Source organism: Erythrolamprus reginae, chromosome 9 (genome assembly GCF_031021105.1).
Source record: "Erythrolamprus reginae isolate rEryReg1 chromosome 9, rEryReg1.hap1, whole genome shotgun sequence".
Taxonomy (NCBI): Eukaryota; Metazoa; Chordata; class Lepidosauria; order Squamata; family Dipsadidae; genus Erythrolamprus; species Erythrolamprus reginae.
In genome coordinates this window covers 40770988-40791110 of record NC_091958.1, presented here as the reverse complement: position 1 = coordinate 40791110, position 20123 = coordinate 40770988, and the positions used below count along the sequence as shown (strand labels likewise).

At 42.8% G+C, this 20123-nt stretch overlaps 1 protein-coding gene across 1 annotated transcript in view; it reads left to right on the top strand.

Annotated features, from left to right (window-relative positions):
• Positions 1–218: 218 nt before the first annotated feature.
• Positions 219–20123, top strand: part of SCNN1B (sodium channel epithelial 1 subunit beta) — a 47410-nt gene continuing 27505 nt past the window's right edge. Inside the window, exon 1 of the mRNA XM_070760950.1 lies at positions 219–402. The gene's annotated coding sequence lies outside the window, so the exon portion shown is untranslated. The remainder of the gene's footprint in view (positions 403–20123) is intronic.

Here is a 20123-nt window from a genome sequence, read left to right as displayed (position 1 = left end):
GCGATTTCGCTCCCTGCCCAGGTGCAGTGGCAGAATTGGGCTGGACTCCGCAGGTACTCAGAGGCCCGGGGACGAGCGCACCTCACCGTCCCACCTTAGCAGGCCACCTCTGCTCGGAAGGTTCCCGACTCCGCCCCGCTGAGACGGCGCGAGAGACCCGAGCGGCCCCGGGGGCAAGCGGGGCCCGGAGCCCCTTCCAGGGCCGGGCAGAGGCGGGAGCGCCCGGACAGCCGCGCCCTCTCGACGGGGGTGGCTGGCGCGCCTCCTCCTCCTCCGCCGGCCACGCCGGGGCAATTCCCGGGGTGGCAGAAGCGCGAGGCAGCGGCAGCGGAGGGCCGCCGGCCGCCCCATCGAGGAGAGCCAGGCGGGCGCCCAGGGAGAGGAGCGCGCGGCGACCGACAGGTGAGGACGGCGAGGGTGGCGGCGGCTCTCCTCCTCCCTCAGCCGCGCTCGTCCTCCGGCTCTGCCCTGCGAGCGCGGCCCCAGTCCCGAAGGGCGAGAGCGGGAGGCACCTCCTCAGCCCGACGGCAGGCGTAGCCGGACCGCTTTGCGGGGCTCCGTGGCAGGTGTCCGCTGAGGCGGCGCTCGCGCGGGCTCCGCTCCCGCTGTGGGGCTCTCTGAGGCGGTTTCCTCACGTTCAATGGGCCTTCCTGCTACTTCAGTCCGTGTGTGTTTTGTGAGGCGAGCAGCCGCGACCTGCCCTTGACCGGCAGCCTCTCCGGGGTCGCCGCCCGCTTCCCAGCCCGTCTCTCGGGTCGCGTCTCGGGTCGCCGCTGTGAAGCTAGAGGGGCGAAGGCTGAAAGGTCCTTGAAGCGGCCTCCCCCAGAACAAGCCCCGTCCAGTGGTTTGATTCTTTCCCAGCCTGGAGTTCGGCTATGGCAGGGATAGGCCAAGTTGGCTCTCCTTTGACATTTTACTTATTGATTTATTTATTTCGTCCAATACACAATAATACACAATGAAGGTTGAAGGTAATGGAGGACACCTTCGAGGAAATAGAATTAGAGAAAGAATAGAAGAGAGAAACATAGAAACATAGAAACATAGAAGTCTGACGGCAGAAAAAGACCTCATGGTCCATCTAGTCTGCCCTTATACTATTTTCTGTATTTTATCTTAGGATGGATATATGTTTATCCCAGGCATGTTTAAATTCAGTTACTGTGGATTTATCTACCACATCTGCTGGAAGTTTGTTCCAAGGATCTACTACTCTTTCAGTAAAATAATATTTTCTCATGTTGCTTTTGATCTTTCCCCCAACTAACTTCAGATTGTGTCCCCTTGTTCTTGTGTTCACTTTCCTATTAAAAACACTTCCCTCCTGGACCTTATTTAACCCTTTAATATATTTAAATGTTTCGATCATGTCCCCCCTTTTCCTTCTGTCCTCCAGACTATACAGATTGAGTTCTGTATAGCATAAAATAATCAATGAGAGAATAGAAGAAGGATATAGGGATAGAAGAGAAGATATATGGGATATAGGAGAGACAATAGGACAGGGGTTGGAAGGCACTCTAGTGCACTTATGCACGCCCCTTACTGACCTCTTAGGAATCTGGAGAGGTCAACCGTGGACAGTCTAAGGGTAAAATGTTGGGGGTTAGGGGATGATACTACGGAGTCCGGTAATGAGTTCCACGCTTCAACAACTCTATTACTAAAGTCGTATTTTTTACAGTCAAGTTTGGAGCGGTTAATATTGAGCTTGAATCTGTTATGTGCTCTTGTGTTGTTGTGATTGAAGCTGAAGTAGTCGTTGACAGGCAGGACATTGCAGCATACGCCCAGAATTCCTGAGCTAGCATGATTGGCTCAGGAATTCTGAGAGGTGAAGTCCGCAAGTCATAGAAGAGCCAACTTTGCCTACCCCTGGGCTATGGCGATGGGTCTGGTCTCTCTGGCCCCTCAGTTGCGGCTCTCCCCAGCCTCTCCCAGCCCCTGACAAAAGGGCCTGCAGTTCCCCAAACCCTGAGTCTAATAATTCATCTTAAGCAGGGGCTGCCCGGGGCCTTCTGGGTTTTGCTCCAACCAAATTAAACTGTTTCCAAAACATGAACTGAGATTAATGTGACAAGACTTGTTTTGGAGAAATACAGCCACTGATGTCTCCTAATTGCTGCGGTTTGAAAGTTCTTGCAGGGAGTTTACTTTGTGATGTCTTGTCAAACAAAACTATACATTTAAATATGTGAAAGGGTAAAATAAGGTTCAGGAGAGAAGTGTTTTTAAAAGGAAGTGAACACAAGAACAAGGGGGCACAATCTGAGGTTAGTTGGGGGAAAGATCAGAAGCAATGTGAGAAAATATTATTTGACTGAAAGAGTAGTAGATACTTGGAACAAACTCCCAGCAGACATGGCTGGAAAATCCACAGGAACTGAATGTAAACATGCCTGGGATAAACATATATCCATCCTAAGATAAAATAGAAACATAGAAACATAGAAGACTGACGGCAGAAAAAGACCTCATGGTCCATCTAGTCTGCCCTTTTACTATTTCCTGTATTTTATCTTACAATGGATATATCTTACAATGGAAATACAGGAAATAGTACAAGGGCAGACTAGATGGACTATGAGGTCTTTTTCATCAATCTTCTATGTTTCTATCTTTCTACTGCGCAAAAAAATAAATGCCTCCTAGATCTGAATGAATGAAATATTCTCATGGAATACTTGATTCTGTACAAAGTTTAAATGTGCACAACAGCATGTGAAATTGATTGTCAATCAGTGTTGCTTCCTAAGTGGACAGTTTGATTTTGCAGAAGTTTGATTTACTTGGAGTTATATTATGCTGTTTAAGTGTCCCCTTTATTTTTTTTAAGCAATGTATAATTTCTGCATCTTCCTTGTCCCTATTGGTTTGCAGTTGAATTTTTAGTACAAGCCTTTAAAGAACAGCCACCCAGTTCTGGATTTGACCCCTTTTTCCTTTTTTTATTTATCTCTGAGCAATATTGTTTCTCCGCATGTATTAAAGTGGTTTCATTCCCCCCAAGTCTAAGCAACATGTTTTAGCTTCTCCTACAATCAGAATGTCCCCTGGCTGCCTCTTGCATTTCTTGCACTGTCTTGCACGTTGGTGAGAAAGTTCTAAAGTTGTTAGCAAGGGAGGTCAGAAGTTTCCTGGAGGAAGTGTTTGTCTCCCAAGGGGTTGCGGCATTCAGAATATAATTTTATTAGCCAAGTGTGATTGGACACGCAGGGAATTTGTCTTTGGTGCAGATGATCGCAGTGTACATAAAAGAAAAGATACAGTGTATTACAACTTAATTGGTTCTGGGACGAGGTTCCTAAGGTGAAAAGTTTGTAAGACGAAACAATGTTTCCCATAGGAATCAATGGAAAAGCGATTAATGCGTGCAAGCCCAAAATTCACCCCTTTTGCCAGCCGAAGCATGGGTTTTTGAGCTGCTGGGATTCCCCTGAGGCTCCCCTCCATGGGAAACCCCACCTCTGGACTTCCGTGTTTTTGCGATGCTGCAGGGGAATCCCAGCAGGGGAATCCCAGCAGTGCAAAAACGAGCGCTTTGCTGGCAACAGAAGTCCGGAGGTGGGGTTTCCCAGCGAAGGGAGCATTGGTGAAATTGCAGCATCGCAAAAACACCGAAGTCCTCGAAACCCCACCTCCGTACCTCTGTGTTTTTGCAATACTAAGATTTCACTGAGGCTCCCCTCGCTGGGAAACCCCACTTCCAGACTTCCGTTGCCAGTGAAGTACCCGTTTTTGCACTGCTGGGATTCCTCTGCAGCATCACAGAAACATGGAAGTCCGGAGGCGGGTTTTCTTCCCATGGGGGGGAGCCTCAAAAGAATCCCAGCAGTGCAAAAACGGGTGCTTCGCTGGCAACGGAAGTCCGGAGGCAGGGCATCCCAGTGTCGGTGGTGGGTTTGTAAGGTGAAAATAGTTTGTAAGAAGAAGCAAAAAAATCTTAAACCCCGGGTTTGTATCTCGAAAAGTTTGTATGACGAGCCGTTTGTAAGACAAGGTATCACTGTACATTTGTCAAAAATCATCAGGTACAACACTTAATGATTGTCGTAAGGTACAAATAAGCAATCCAATCACATTAGAAACCAGTCAATATAAATTGTAAGGATACAAGCAACAAAGTTACAGTCATGAAGTCATTTGTGGGAAGAGATGGGTGATGGGAACAATGAGGAAATTAATACTAGGGCAGACTTAGGAAATAGTTTGACAGTGTTGACGGAATTATTTGTTTGGCAGAGTGATGACATTTGGGAAAAAACTGTTCTTGTGTCTAGTTGTCTTGGTGTGCGGTGCTCTGTAGCAACGTTTAGAGGGTAGGAGTCGAAACAGTTTATGTCTAGGATGTGAGGGGTCAGTAAATATTTTCACAGCCCTCTTTTTGACTCATGCAGTACACAGGTCCTCAATTGAAGGCAGGTTGGCAGCAATGGTTTTTTTCTTCAATTCTGATTCTCCTCTGAAGTCTGTGTCGGTCCTGTTGGGTTGCAGAACCAAACCAGATAGTTATAGAGGAGCAGATGACAGACTCAATGATTTCTCTGTAGAACTGAATCACCAGTTTGAGCTTCCTGACACAGAAAGAACATTATTTAATGTGCTTTTTAAATGACTTTTTTGACGTTAGGTGTCCATTTTAGATCTTGCAATATGGTCAAACCTAGAAACTTGAAGGTCTCTACTGTTGACACTGTGTTGTCTAGTATTGTGAGAGATGGAAGGGTGGGAGAGTTTCTCCTAAAGTCTACCACCACATCAAAGTTCTGTATCGGGGCTATTTCATATCTCTTTAAAGAATCAGCTGTTTCCTTTGGGAACATTTCATCCCAGGAGAAAATGTGGACTGAAGGACAATAGAAGACACTAGCAGCAGAAGCGCTTTGGTAAATTGTTCCTCTTACTTTAATCAAGGACTCTCAGTAGCAGGACAAAATGCGGATTTAGCATATACAGTGTTCCCTCGATTTTTGCAGGGGATGCGTTCTGAGACCGCCCGCGAAAGTCGAATTTCTGTGAAGTAGAGATGCGGAAGTAAATACGCTATTTTTGGCTATGAACAGTATCACAAGCCTTCCCTTAACACTTTAAATCCCTAAATTGCAATTTCCCATTCCCTTAGCAACTATTTAGATTATTACTCACCATAGTTTATTTATTAAAGTTTATTAAAAAAATATTTATTAAAGGCAGATGAAAGTTTGGCGATGAAATATGACATTATCAGGCGGGGAAAACCGTGGTATAGGGGAAAAACCCATGAAGTATTTTTTAGTTAATATTTTTGAGAAACCGTGGTATAGACTTTTCGCGAAGTTCGAACCCGCGAAAATCGAGGGAACACTGTAGTCCAATTCATCCCCCCTCTCTCAACTACATTTTTTCTTTTGGAATAAATCTGTTACATTTGAATTAGGGAGTCATTTAATCAAAGCCCCCATATTACTATAGGTGTTGCTATATTATATATTAACATCTCCTTAACAGAATAACAGAGTTGGAAAGGACTTGGAGATCTTCTAGTCCAACCCCCTGCTTAGGCAGAAAGCCTGTAGCATTACAGAAAAACAGTTGTCCAATCTGTTAAAAACTTCCAGTATTGGAGCACCCACAAATTCTCCTTAGTTCTAGATTGCTTCTCTCCTTGGTTAGTTTCCCTCCATTGCTTCCTATCAGGTGCTTTCTAAAATAGGTTGATCCTGTCTTCTTTATCTAATATCTAAGACATCTCTTTAGATATTGGAACACTGCTCTCATGTCAACCCCAGTCCTTCTTTTCATTAAATTAAACATATTTAATTTAATGAAAAGTGTTCGGAAACTTCAGATCATGCAGAATGCAGCTGCAAGAGCAGTCATGGGCTTATCTAGGTATGCCCATGTTTCACCATCATTCCGCAGTCTGCATTGGCTGCCGATCAATTTCCGGTCACAATTCAAAGTGTTGGTTATGACCTTTAAAGCCCTTCATGGCACTGGACCAGAATATCTCCGAGACCGCCTTCTGCCGCACGAATCCCAGCGACCGATTAGGTCCCACAGAGTGGGCCTTCTCCGGGTCCCGTCAACTAAACAATGTCGGTTGGCGGGCCCCAGGGGAAGAGCCTTCTCTGTGGCGGCCCCGACTCTCTGGAACCAACTCCCCCCAGAGATTAGAAGTGCCCCTACTCTCCCTGCCTTCCATAAACTCCTTAAAACCCACCTTTGCCGTCAGGCATGGGGGAATTGAAACACCTCCCCCGGGCATGTACAATTTATGCATGGTATGTTTGTGTGTGTGTTTGTTAGTAAATGGGGTTCTTTTAAATCTTTTTAAATATTTTAAATTATATTTGGATTTCTCATGAATTGCTGTATCTTGCTGTGAGCTGCCCCGAGTCTGCGGAGAGGGGCGGCATACAAATCTAAATAAATAAATGAATGAATGAATGAATGAATGAATGAATGAATGAATGAATGAATGAATAAATAAATAAATAAATAAATATTCCATTCCATCAACTCTTTTTTACATGTTTTAGCCTCCAGTCCCCTTTTCATCTTTGTCGCTCTTCTCTGCACTCTATTTTTAGAGTCTCAAGATCTTTTTTGCATCATGGAGACCAAAATTGGATGCAGGATTCCAAGTGTGGCCTCACCAAGGCCTTATAAAGTGGTATTAACACTCCTTGATTCTGTCCCTATATTAATGCAGCCTAGGAAGGTGTTGTGGGGGGGGTTTGGTAGCTGCAGCACACTGCTGGCACATGTTTAAGTGATTGTGTCAGGTGTGCGTCCATTCGAAGTCCAGGAAAGAAGAACCTGGAGGCTGACAAGATTGTCCATTAGAATTTCAAGATCCTTGCATGCACTTGATGAAACACATATTTGGCCACAGGATCTGGGCAATCCACCAGTAACACTCCTTTTGACACAGGGAGATGTAATGGACAGTGAGACTGAGCATGGGTGACTGGAGGAAGAGCTGTATGGGCAGGCAAGAGAGCTGTCACTCCACGGAAGGAATGGGGCAGAAGAAAGCATCTCGGAAGGGATCCTCAACAACAACAACAGAGTTGGAAGGGATCTTGGAGGTCTTCTAGTCCAACCCCCTGCTTAGGCAGGAAACCCTACACTACTTCAGATGGATGGTTATCCAACATCTGCTATAAAACTTCCAGTATTGGAGCATTCACAACTTCTGGAGGCAAGCTGTTCCACTGATTTATTTATTATTTATTTGTTTATTTTGTCCAATACACAATGAGGGTTTTAGTGGGTATATATCTATATACACATAGTAAAATACATGATGAAGGTTATAGAGAAGATACTCATAGTAAAATATATCTAAAAAATAATAGAAAAGAAGATATAGTAATAGAACATATCAATGAAAGAGTAGAAGAAGAGATATAGGAATAGAAGAAAGGTATAGGAGATATAGGAGAGCAATAGGACAGGGGACGGAAGGCACTCTAGGGCATTTGTACTCGCCCCTTACTGACCTCTTAGGAATCTGGATAGGTCAACTGTGGATTATCTAAGGATAAAGTGTTGGGGGTTTGGGGATGACACTATGGAGTCTGGTAATGAGTTCCACGCTTCGACAACTCGGTTACTGAAGTCATATTTTTTACAGTCAAGTTTGGAGCGGTTAATATTAAGTTTAAATCTGTTGTGTGCTCTTGTGTTGTTGTGGTTGAAGCTGAAGTAGTCGCCAACAGGCAGGACGTTGCAGCATATGATCTTGTGGGCAATACTTAGATCTTGTTTAAGGCGTCTTAGTTCTTAATTGTTCTGACTGTCAGGAATTTTCTCCTTAGTTCTAACTTGCTTCTCTTCTTGTTTAGTTTCCACTCCTTGCTTCTTGTTCTACCCTCAGGTACTTTGGATAATAGATTGATTCCTTCTTCTTTGTGGCAACTCCTGAGATATTGGAACACTGCTATCATGGCTCCCCTGGTCCTTCTTTTCCTTAAACTAGGCATGCCCATTTCCTGCAACCGTTCTTCATATATTTTAGCCTCCAGACCCCTAATCATCTTTGTTGCTCTTCTCTGCACTCTTTCTAGAGTCTCCACATCTTTTTGCATTGTGGTGACCAAAACTGAATGCAGGATTCCAAGTGTGACCTTACCAGGGCCTTATAAAGTGGCATAATTTCTCTCTGGTAATTTAATGCTGTGAACATGGAAGACTGAATTCTCATCTCCGAACCATAAAGAAAGATGAAAGACAAAAACGTTTTTTCAAATCACAACTCAACAGATAAGAACATTTTAGATTTTGAACATTGGATTTTTCAAATATTTAACATCAAGCTTGTTTGAAAATGTTTATTGTGCTATTACTTTAAGTTGTTGATATTGTGCATATTGTGATACAACATGCACAAAGTTTGATCCAATTCTGGAACACATGGAAACTTTTGGAGCACATAGAAAGTTCTCTAAATGTAAACTTGCAAGAAAAATAGGAAAATGAGGGCTACGATGATGTTTAAAAGTACGCAGGAAGCAAATATATAATATATACCTGTATACTGGAAGCAAAAGTGCAACTTTTGGAAATAAACAAAGAAAATTGATTATTATTTTTTTTAGCAGATGTGGTGGTGTACTTGTCTGTCTGTAGTCTGGATTAAAAACAGGCACATCCAAGAGGTATCTGTAGATCTGACATTGGAATGGTAGCACTTGGTCCCCAATTCTGAAATTTGAGCAGAAAAAGTAGACTGGGTCCAACAAAGAAAAGAGAATGTTGAATTTAAAAAACCCAAAGAAATGGGTAGTTAGCAATAGAGAAAGTTCCTCAGCCTTGGTCCATGTTGCCTTCATCAAGTGAGGCTTTATGCACAGTATCTTGGCTTGCTGTACCTGGGCACCAAAGCAAAGCCTCTCTCCCACCCCCAACTCCCCCCTCCAGCAGCCTCAACACTGTCCTTCCATTTCCTCTGTCAGGAGGTATGGGGAAAGTGTTCGGAAACTCCAGATCGTGCAGAATGCGGCCGCGAGAGCTATCGTGGGGCTACCTAGATTCACCCATGTCTCTCCAACACTCTGCGGCCTGCACTGGCTGCCGATTAATTTCCGGTCACAATTCAAAGTGTTGGTAATGATCTATAAAGCCCTACATGGCATCGGACCAGAATACCTCCGGAACCGTCTTCTGCCGCACGAATCCCAGCAACCGATTAGGTCCCACAAAGTTGGCCTTCTCCAGGTCCCGTTGAGTAAACAATGTCGTCTGGTGGGACCCAGGGGAAGAGCCTTCTCTGTGGCAGCCCCAGCCCTCTCTAATCAACTCCCCCCAGAGATTAGAATTGCCCCCATCCTCCTTGCCTTTTGTAAATTGCTTAAGACCCATTTATGTCACCAGGCATGGGGGAATTGAGATACCCCCCCCCCAAATCCGGGCTTATATAATTTATGTATGGTACGCTTGTGTTGTATGGTTTTAATGATGGGTTTTAGATGTTTTTAAATATTAGATTTGTTATATTGTTATTATTGTTGCTGTGAGCCGCCCCGAGTCTGCGGAGAGGGTCACCATACAAATCTAATAAATTGAATTAATTAAAAGAGGAGCCTTCCTGGGTCTCCAGAGGTCAGAAAAGTCTAGGGGGAGATAAGGGGAGAAGAAGGGCGAGATCACAGGGGCAACTTTTGCTGACATCCCTTCTTTCATATGCCAGTCCCCCTTTACCGAGCAGGGTCCCAAGTGCCCAACTTCCAGCGCCAGGACTGTTCATTTGTGGATTTTCACAAGGAACTGGCACAGCACCTCCCAAAGTCGGGGAACTCCCTTAAATATGTTTGAGGCCCAACCTGCCCTTCCTTTCCCTGGCAAGCTCTGAACCTCTCCTGAAATCATGGGAGGATCTGAGGGTCTCGTTGGACATCCCAGATGCCACCAGGGGCATAAGCAGCACCACAAAGAGGGAGACACCCTTGGCACAGGAAAATAAACCAGGGGGGGGAAGGATTGTCTAGAAAAACTCACCCGCAGGGTCAGGGGGTCCAGGAGAGGGGCGTACATAAGTGCACTAGTGTGCCTTTCGTCCCCTGTCCAATTGTCTTTCCTTTATCTCATATATCATATATATTTTCTTCCTTTCATATATCTTCTCCTCTATTTTTACATATTATCTTTATATATATTACTTCATGTCTATTCTCTTCATAACCTTTATAGGTTATGACCTATAAAGCCCTTCATGGCATCGGACCAGAATATCTCCGAGACTGCCTTCTGCTGCACGAATCCCAGCGACCGCTTAGGTCCCACAGAGTCGGCCTTCTCCGGGTCCAGTCAACTAAACAATGTCGGTTGGCGGGCCCCAGGGGAAGAGCCTTCTCTGTGGCGGCCCCGACTCTCTGGAACCAGCTCCTCCCAGAGATTAGAACTGCCCCTACCCTCCTTGCCTTTCGTAAACTCCTCAAAACCCACCTTTGTCGTCAGGCATGGGGGAATTGAGATATTTATTTTATTTATTTATTACTTAGATTTGTATGCCGCCCCTCTCCGAAGACTCGGGGCGGCTCACAACACGTGGATATCTCCCCCGGGCCTATATAATTTATGTATGGTATGTTTGTAGGTATGTCTGCTTAAAAATGGGGTTTTCTTAACTACTTTAAATTTTAAATTGTAAATTATTAGATTTGTTATGAATTGTTTTATTATGTTGTGAGCCGCCCCGAGTCTACGGAAAGGGATGGCATACAAATCTAATAAATAAATAAATGAATGAATGAATGAATGAATGAATAAATAAATAAATAAATAAATATAAATATGTATTGTATATTGGACAAATGAATGAATGAATGAATGAATGAATGAATGAATGAATGAATGAATGAATAAATAAATAAATAAATATGGCAAATAAAAGGCAGCATTCCCTTTTGTTATTTATTTATTTATTTATTAGATTTGTATGCCACCCTTCTCCAATTCTCTGGTTATGGGCCCCAGGCACCTCTGTGCTATACACCAGATGTTGGGGAGAGGGAGGGAGGGAGAAGGACCTCCAAGGACGTCAGTAGAAGGGTGGAGATGGTTTCACTGGGTGGCAAGCAAATTTGCTTGAATGAGGAACTGGGTGAGGAGGGAACCCAGTCCTCTTGGCAAACTTGGGCACAAGATCCTGCCTCTCTTGCTGGCAGCTGGCCTGGTGGCGCAGCGCCCAGAATCTGCAATTTGGAAAGAGCAAATAGTTTGAGCCACTTGAGTTTTCTGCTGAGCTTCTTGAACTTTGACTCCTGCTTTAAAAACTGGTCTGACTGCCATTGGAAAGGGCCGAGTGCTTGCCAGAGATCCCCGATAGGTCTGTTCCAGTAGGTACTTCTGCCCCCTGGCTGGGGGCTTCTCAGAGCAAAAGCAGGGAAAGTCCCCCAAGAAGGTCCGCCCATCCATCGGTACTTTTTCCCAGCTGATAAACATCAGTCGCACTCTGCTTAAATTAATCTCAAGTAGAGACAAGTTTCAAAAACTTGATGATTTCCTCCATCCCACAAAAGAGCCCACGATGCAAAAAGGATGTGTTGAGACTCTAGAAAGAGTGCAGAGAAGAGCAATAAAGATGATTAGGGGACTGGAGGCTAAAATACAGTGATACCTCGTCTTACAAACCCCTCGTCATACAAATCTTTCAAGATACAAATCCAGGGTTTAAGATTTTTTTGCCTCTTCTTCCAAACTATTTTCACCTTACAAACCCAAGCCGCTACCACTGGGATGCCCCGCCTCTGGACTTCTGTTTTTGCACTGCTGGGATTCCCCTGAGGCTCCCCTCCATGGGAAATACCACCTCCGGACTTCTGTGTTTTTACGATGCTGCAGGGGAATCCCAGAAGCGCAAAAACTTGTGCTTCGCTGGCAATGGAAGTCCAGAGGTGGGGTTTCCCAGCGAGGGGAGCCCCAGTGAAATCGCAGTATCACAAAAACATGGAAGTCCGGAGGTGGGGTTCTGAGGACACCCGTGTTTTTGTGATGCTGCAGTTTCGCTGAGGCTCCCCTCGCTGGGAAACCCCACCTCCGGACTTTCGTTGCCAGCGAAGCACCCGTTTTTGCGATGCTGGGATTCCCCTGCAGCATCACAAAAACAGGGAAGTCCAGAGGTAGGATTTCCCATGGAGGGGAGCCTCAGGGGAATCCCAGCAGCGCAAAAATGGGTGCTTCGGCTGGCAAAAGGGGTGAGTTTTGGGCTTGCACGCATTAATCGCGTTTTCATTGATTCCTATGGAAAACATTGTTTCATCTTACAAACCTTTCACCTTGGCCCGGAACCAATTAAGTTCTTAAGACGAGGTATCACTGGATATGAAGAACAGTTGCAGGAACTGAGCATGACTAGTTTAATGAAAAGAAGGACCAGGGGAGACATGATAGCAGCGTCCCAATATCTCAGGGGTTGCCACAGAGAAGAAGGAGTTGATCTATTCTCCAAAGAACCTGAGGGTAGAACAAGAAGCAATGGGTAGAAACTAATCAAGGAGAGAAGTAATTTAGCACTAAGGAGAAATTTCCTGACAGTTAGAACAATTAATTACTGCCACCAGAAGTTGTGAATGCCCCAACACTGGAAGTTTTTAAGCAGATGTTGGATAACCATCTGTCTGAAGTCGTGTAGGGTTTCTTGCCTAAGCAGGGGGTTGGAATAGAAGACCTCCAAGGTCCCTTCCAAGTCTATTGTTGTTGTTGTTGTTGTTGTTGTTGTTATTATTATTATTATTATTATTATTGTGTGCTTTGCTGGACTTAGTTTAAGCAGGTATTATTATTATTATTATTATTATTATTATTATTATTATTATTATTATTATTATTCTAATAGAGCATTCATAGCCAAGCCTGATGTCAAGTTTCAAATTGTGCTTTTGCAACAATTAGACACCTTAAATCTGACTGCCCTAAAAGAAGAAGACTCTTTAGTGCAGCCAATGGAAAGTCAATAAAGCACCTTGCAGCCATATAATTTTTGGAGCTGATTCACACCTTTGAATTAACTTTCCAGCCAGGGTTCTCATCTGGTCTGAATCAAGGATCTAAGCAAAAGGGCCAGAATTGTATAACCTACCAACTCAAAAAGATCTCTGCCCGTATGAGCATTGTGTTGACTGCTCTTTTTCAAATATGTGCCCAGGGTTAATCCATTGCCAGTTTGCCGTGTGCCCTGTGTATCCCTTCCAAATGGGGGTTATTCCCTGGTATGCATAGTTAGCAGCTTAAGGACACAACATGGATGTGACCAGATGTGCCTCTTCTTTGACTTTAGGTATTGTTTTCCAGTCTTTTCTAACTTAGCAAAAAAACCTGCAATTGCTTATCCACGCAAAAGAGATAATAATAATAATAATAATAATAATAATAATAATAATAATAATAATAATAATAATAATAATAATAATAATTGTTGTTTGTTGTTGTTGTTATTATTATTATTGTTGTTATTATGTTTTCCAGTCTTTTCTAACTTAACAAAAAAACTATAACAATAACAATAACAATAATTGTTGTTTGTTGTTGTTGTTGTTGTTGTTATTATTATTATTATTATTATTACTATTAATTAGATTTGTATGCCACCCCTCTCCCAAGACTCGGAGCGGCTCACAACAGGACCTATTTAAATTTCTACATATTTCACTTGCACCATCCACCTGCTCTTCACTCCCACCCAGCACTATTCCCTCTTGCAAAGCACAACCACAGTTGTGAAAATGCACAGAGGCCACACTTTTCTTTTCTTTTTTCCAGAGAAAAATCCTATTGTTGAATTGTAGAATTCCTAAGTGACTTTATTCTCAGTTTTTACCAGGAAAGATTTGCCAAAAGGATAGCAGGATTCATAAAAATGGCTAAAGCAGATTAATAGGTAAAGAAATTTTGCCTGGGGACAAATTGCCCAGTAGAAATTTGTTGATAAATTACAGAATTGCAGAATGTCAGAGTTGGAAAGGACCTGGGAGGTCTTCTAGCCCAGTATTTCCCAACCGTGGCAACTTGAAGATATCTGGACTTCAACTCCCAGAATTCCCCAGCCAGCATTCGCTGGCTGGGGAATTCTGGGAGTTGAAGTCCAAATATCTTCAAGTTGCCAAGGTTGGGGAAAACTGCTCTAGCCGACCTTCCTGCAGCTCAATAGTGATCTTAGTAAAAATGATAGAAAGTGAGCACTTATTCTTATTTGGACCGGGACTCACTGCTCACAGTCACTCATGCCCTCATCACCTCGAGGTTCGACTCCTGTAATGCTCTCTACATGGGGCTACCTTTGAAAAGTGTTCGGAAACTTCAGATCGTGCAGAATGCAGCTGCGAGAGCAATCATTGGCTTTCCTAGATATGCCCACGTTACACCAACAGTCCGCAGTCTGCATTGGTTGCCGATCAATTTCCGGTCACAATTCAAAGTGTTGGTTATGACCTATAAAGCCCTTCATGACATCGGACCAGAATATCTCCGGGACCGCCTTCTGCCGCACGAATCCCAGCGACCGGTTAGGTCCCACAGAGTTGGCCTTCTCCGGGTCCCGTCAACTAAACAATGTCATCTGGCGGGTCCCAGGGGAAGAGCCTTCTCTGTGGTGGCCCTGACTCTCTGGAACCAGCTCCCCCCTGAGATTAGAACTGCCCCCACCCTCCTTGCCTTCCGTAAACTCCTTAAAACTCACCTCTGCCGTCAGACATGGGGGAATTGAGGTATTCCCCCCTCCCCTGGGCCTATACAATTTATGTATGGTATGTCCGTGTGAATGTCTGGTTTAATAATGGGGTTTTTAAATTTTTTTAAAAATTTATTAGATTTGTTGCGAATTGTTCTATTGTATGTTGTGAGCCGCCCCGAGTCTACAGAGAGGGGCGGCATACAAATCTAATAAATAAGTAAGTAAGTAAGTAAGTAAGTAAGTAAGTAAGTAAGTAAGTAAGTAAGTAAGTAAGTAAGTAAGTAAGTAAGTAAATAAAATAATAAATAAAATAAAATAAAATAAAATAAAATAAAATAAAATAAAATAAAATAAAATAAAATAAAATAAAATAAAATAAATGAAATGAAATGAAATGAAATGAAATGAAATGAAATGAAATGAAATGAAATAAAAAAATATTCTGCATACTTATTCTCCTTCCAGGCCACCAGCCCTGCCTGGCAACATTCAGGGACAGTTTTTGTAAAGAATGTTGATTACATTTTTTCTGTGCGTCGATGGGAAGGATTCCTTCTACTGTGCTGCACACATAGGTAGAAGGTGAAAGGCCAAAGCTTGGAGGCATGGCAGTGCAGAAACGCAGGAGGTCCGAATACCATTTGGTATGCAGAGGGTGGGACAAGAACCAGTTTCCCCCCCCCCTGATTTTCGAGATTGCCCCCTCCTCCCATCCCTATAGGCAGTAGGATCCCTGGGGGTGGAGGCGTCAAAAATGTCAACAGGTGGCTGAGATGGTGAGCTCCACTCGTTTCTTACCTGCAACGACAGATACTGGATTTATTTATCTGATACGGCCACTTATATAGCCCTCAATTTTTAACAGTCCCCATCCCATATCTGTGCCTTTGATGCATTGCCTACATAAATAACTTCACATTCAAAAAAACTAGATAAACTTAATTCTTTTCTTCTTCGTCTGTAGATAGGGCAGCCTTTGCAACCCTGATATTGGTAGTCCTCGACTTAGAAACACAATTGAGGCCCAGATTTCTGTTGTTAAGCAAAACAGCTGTGACATGAGCTTTGCTCCATTTTTTAAAAAAATTATTTAATTTTTTTTATTTAAAATGTCTTTATTGGTTTTTTACATATAAAAAACAAACAAGCGAAATAGTCAAATGCAAGCAAAATAGTCAAATACAACCACAAGTAAAACAAAAAGGGAAAAAAGATAAAAGGAGGAAAGAATTAAAGACAATAAGAGTTGAGAGAAAAAAAGAAGAAAAGAGGGAGAAAAGCAAAAAAGATGGGAAAGGGAAGGAAAGAAGAGGAGAGAAAAGAACAGAGTCAACTAATTTGTTGACTATGATTATTACACAGCCTTTAAGTAGCATTGTATATCTTTCCTTTAGTCTTTGTTATTATTTAAAGAAAAATATTTTAATCCTCCTAACTATTTTTCCATTTTATACAAGTAGAACGTAAATTTAACAGCAGGTAGTTGTTTTTGTAATCCATTCTTATTGATGGGATTGTAAGATTACATATCTAGGTTTACGGTCAATATTTCTTATCTATGCATGAATTTTATATTCAGTATCATTTTTGTCTTGGAGTTCTAAAGTTAATTGCCACATTTCAGCCACTTCATATACTTTATAAATTAAATTAATGCTATTGGTATTTTATCTGTTTTCCATAGTTAAGTTTTGGTCCATTTTTACAACCTTTCTTGCCACATGCGTTAAGTGAATCACTGCGGTCGTTGTGTTGGTTACACAATTGTTAAGTGAATCTGGCTTCCCATGGACTTTGCTTGCTAGAAGGTGGCCAAAGTAGAACCCCAGAGCCCAGGGCATGGCAGTTGCCAAGCATTTGACTTCGGATTGGTGACGGTAGGGACTCTGTAAATGGTGAAAGGTCTTTTTTTCCCCCAATGCCACTGTAACTGCAAACTGTCACTAAATTTATTTATTTATTTATTTATTCATTCATTCATTCATTCATTCATTCATTCATTCATTCATTTATTTATTTATTTATTTATTTATTTATTTATTTATTTGTCATACAAATATAGTATTGTATTGTAGTATGTTTAACATAATATAAGTATAAAGTAGAGATAGAAAAGATAAAAAGACATTAGGGCAGGAATGGTAGGCACGAAGATGCATTTATGCACGCCCCTTACAGACCTCTTAGAAAAGGGGAGAGGTCTATTGTAGATAATGTAAGGTTGAAGGTTTTGGGATTCGGGGAAGAAACAACAGAGTCCGGTAGTGAATTCCAGGCGTTGACCACTCTATTGCTGAAATCGTATTTTCTGCAGTCTGGTTTGGAGCGATTTACATTTAGTTTGTATCTATTGCGTGCTCTTGTGTTCCTGTTGTTAAAGGTGAAGTAGTCGTAACAGGGAGTACGTTGTGATATATGATTTTATGAACAACAGTTAAATCAGTTCGGAGGCGGCGTAGCTGTAAATTTTCTAACATAGTAATTGAAGTCTGGAGGAGTAAGGTAATTTGTTGTGTGAGGAGGAGTGGAGGACTCTTCTTGCGAAGTATCTCTGGACTCCTTCAATTGTATTAATGTCTGTTATGCAGTGTAGATTCCATACAGGTGAGCTGTAATCAAGAATTGGTCTGACAAATGTTTTGTAGGCTCTGGTTAGTAGATCGGTGTTTCTAGAGAAGAAATGATAGATAGATACATAGATGGATGGGTGGAGAGATGGAGAGAGACAAACAGTCAGGAAGGCTCCACTCAGTATGTAAAGAAATGTAAAACTCAGAGTCCATTTTGAACTTCAAAAGTAAACTTTACTAAATCAGAAGTGAATGCATTAGAAGCAAAGCAAAGTCTGAGGAAATAGGCGCGATAGTTGCCCATATCAAAGTAACCCCAATTGTCCCCCTTGGCAAGACAACCAATCCCCATTGTCCATCTTCATCAGGTGGACGAAGCATCTTCACCGACACGTCATGCTTTTGGAATGCACACCACTAACGGACCTCCTTATCACCTCTTCTCAGGAGAAATAAAACTCCCCTGGCCTTCACCAGAAGAAACAAAACTTACTTGGGCCCCTCCAGCAGACTCCCCCCCCCACAAATCCCAAAAACCTGCCCTCTCCCCCTCCTCCATTGCTTATGACAGCTGAAGCGCAGTTGAAGGATGAAACACAGCGAAGCTGACACAGACAGACAGAGACAGAGAGCAAGACAGAGGATAAATAGTAAAATAACCTTATTGTTACTTTGAATGTACACTAATCAGCATTCATTAAAGTGAAATTTCATTGCACAAAGCTCTCAAAGGGTCTCCACTTCCAATATAACCTACATAAAAATGGCAAAATAAATAAATAAAAAATTATACACATAACCACTTAAAATTCTTCAAAGTACTGTCCTTGGGCCTCTACACATTTTTTCCAGTGACTCTGCCATGACCGGTATGAGCCCTGCAAGGCGTCTTCAGGGACCTCTCGCAAAGTCTTCATCACGGCTGATTGGATCTCTTCTATGGACGAAAAACGGGTTCCTTTCAGGGCTGGGAACAAAAAGAAGTCTTCTGGGGCGACGTCAGGACTATAAGGGGGTGGGGCAGCATTGGCACCTGGTGTTTGGCCAGGAACTCGCGGACTCGTAGCACGTTGTGGCAAGGCACATTTTTCGTCCATAGAAGAGATCCAATCAGCCGTGACGAAGACCTTGTGAGAGGTCCCCAAAGACGCCTTCCAGGGCGTGTACCAGTCATGGCAGAGTCACTGGAAAAAATGTGTAGAGGCCCAAGGACAGTACTTTGAAGAATTTTAAGTGTTTGTGAAAATCTGTTCAATAAATTACTTTTAAAAAAATAAATTGCATTACTTTTGGAATGCACCCTGTATATTATGTGACATAGAGAAACAACACAGTCTATTCTGGATGTATACAATATATGGTAAGAGAAACTAATCTTGGGGGTTCACGAGAGGGATGATACATCTATAGGGATCAAAGCTGTTCCAGAATCTGGAAGTCCGGTTTAGAAACCCTTTGAAACCTCCTCCCAGAGGGGAGCCACAGAAACAGACCCTAAAGTGACTGCGTGGGGTTTCTGTAAGTCAAAAACTACCTGTACTTAATTCATTCTCAGAAATGATAGAGAAAGATTTGGCTGGGCCTTCAAGAATGCAGTGGCACAACTCACCGCGAGACAATTCCACAAATACAAAGGACACATTAATTTTGACAGAACTGTGGCCAATAATAATAAAATAAAGAAAGTCAATCCAAAAATATAAGATTTATAACAACTTTTGACGAAAACGTAGTCACCAATAATAAAAGTAACTGAATGGAATGATTAATGCAGCATTGAATTGTCCTCCAACAATTTGTTCAACGGCAAGTTGTCCGTGGTGAGCAGGAAGAAAGATTAGGTGTTCCAGCCTTTTCTTTGTTCCCTGCTAACCCCTTCTGTCGCCTTCCAGGAAAAGCTGCTTGTATTCATTTCTTTGTCGTCTTAAAATGTTTGCTAATCTCTTCTGTGGCCACATTGACTAGCAGTCTTCTTAGTTTTGTTTTCTCTTTGGAAATATTTGTGATTGTGCTATCCGTGGCCTGCACTGGCTGCCGACCAGTTTCTGGTCACAATTCAAAGTGTTGGTTATGACTTATAAAGCCCTACATGGCACCGGACCAGAATACCTCTGGGACTGCCTTCTGCCGCATGAATCCCAGCGACCAATTAGGTCCCACAGAGTTGGCCTTCTCCGGGTCCCGTTGACAAAATAATGTTGTCTGGCGGGACCCAGGGGAAGAGCCTTCTCTGTAGCAGCCCCGGCCCTTTGGAATCAACTGCCCCGGAGAATAGGACTACCCCCACCCTCCTTGCCTTTCGCAAATTCCTGAAAACCCATCTTTGTCACCAGGCATGGAGAAATTGACATACCCCTAGCTGTTCCGATTTATGTATGGTTTGTCTGGACTGTATGATTGGGTGTTTTTTATAAGGGTTTTTTTTTTAATTGTATTTTAATATTGGATTTGTATATGTATTGCTTGTTGTGAGCCGCTCCGAGTCCTTGGAGAGGGGCAACATACAAATCTAATAAATTATTATTATTATGTCAGTACAACACAGCAAACGAGCTCACTATGCTGGATTTCGTATTTCATCACCAGTCAGGCACTTCCCAAGCACCTAGGACTGTGTGATGTAGCGGCAAATTATGTTTGCCGATCCCAGTAAAGCGGCCTTTTGCAATTGACAAATGGAGATTTTGTCAGTTCCAATGGTTCTCAAATGTCCGCTGAGATCCTTTGGCACTGCGCCCAGGGTGCCAAGTACCACTGGGACCACTTTCACTGGCTTATGCCAGAGTCGTTGCAGCTCGATTTTTAGATCTTCATATTTCACTAATTTCTCTAGCTGCTTCTCCTCAATTCTGCTGTCTCCTGGGATTGCAATGTTGATGATCCATACTTTCTTTTTC